At 30.7% G+C, this 1,292-nt stretch overlaps 1 non-coding gene across 1 annotated transcript; it reads left to right on the top strand.

The window, feature by feature from the left end:
- The first annotated feature begins 482 nt into the window (after positions 1-482).
- Positions 483-589, top strand: LOC130842848 (U6 spliceosomal RNA). The gene has a single exon (XR_009050620.1). It is a non-coding gene; the product is annotated as a U6 spliceosomal RNA (small nuclear RNA).
- The last annotated feature ends 703 nt before the right edge of the window (positions 590-1,292 follow it).

The raw sequence follows: 1,292 nt of genomic DNA, 5'->3' as shown, positions 1-1,292 counted from the left end.
TTATCTTCATTTAACTATAACAAGATTAATATGGACCATGAGACTTGTCTGATTGCATCCTTAAGATCATCAGGATTTAGTTAAAGTGCTGCTTCCCCATGTATAATTGAGCTTTAAAAATTCTATGATTCTCCATTAGTAAGCCAGATAGTCTCAGGCCGAGAGCTCTTTCCCAGTTGTCAAGTAGACAAACTTGAAAGCTATATTAACTCTTAAGGTTGCCAAAGAACTATAATTGGCCTAAGGTAATAACTCACTTAATCTCACTTTAGTGACCTGAATTAATAAGAAATTAACTTCAGTTTGGAGTAAACCGTATATTAAATAATAAATTCCAAGAAAACAAAAACACCAAGAAGTAAATGATTTCACTAAATTATTAAAATTTTTATTTTAAACTTCATTTGTATCTTTATGTTCCTATGACTATTTTTAATGGATTTGATGGAAAATACATGGATTGATAAATTTGACAAGTATGAGTGCTTGCTTCAGCAGCACATATACTAAAATTGGAATGATACAGAGACACTTAGCATAGCCCCTGCACAAGAATGACACACAAATTCACGAAGCAGTCCATGTTTTCAAGAAATCTGGACTGTTAAAAAAAAATGACATATATGATATTAAGCTAAACAAACCAAGATTTTGAAAGCAAGGTTAAGAAACGTAAGGTTGTTACAATTCAACTTTTCCTTCATATAAACTCAAAAATCCTCTTGGCCACTGCCTCTTCTCAGGATCTCCATCTTTAATGGAGGGCAGGCAAATAAATTCAGAAAAGGACAAAGGCATTCATCATTTGGCATTTGATATTCTTGAATTCTACTATTCTTATTACAGACTATCAGGCATCATATGGCAAGGTGAAGTTTTATTTTCAATGAAAAATCTCAATATTATATATAAAAATACAGCTATAAAATGATACATTTTCTATTTCATCTATGTAAAAATATACAGAAGTTTAAAAATCATTATATATGAGTGTTAAAATCACTTGGGATCTTTACACTCTTCTCATTTCTCAAATTTTATATGCTATATATGCATACTATTTATAAGCGACGGAAATAATGTGACATCGTAAAAACATTAGAAATTTTTTTTGCCACAAAGACCAAAAGGAGTCTCAAACCTTCTACTTCCATAACTAAAATTTTCTGCCTTTAGATCTCTCAAAATACTTACATTGATAATATATTATACTATAATATATCCTAATAAGAAAATGCATTAGCCTCTGGCTGCTTCAAGGCTATATTTGATGGGTCTTTGAACTCCCAGCT

This window comes from Hippopotamus amphibius, chromosome X (genome assembly GCF_030028045.1).
Source record: "Hippopotamus amphibius kiboko isolate mHipAmp2 chromosome X, mHipAmp2.hap2, whole genome shotgun sequence".
NCBI lineage: Eukaryota > Metazoa > Chordata > Mammalia > Artiodactyla > Hippopotamidae > Hippopotamus > Hippopotamus amphibius.
Note: the sequence above shows the minus strand (reverse complement) of the source record. Positions and strands in the feature narration are given on the sequence as shown.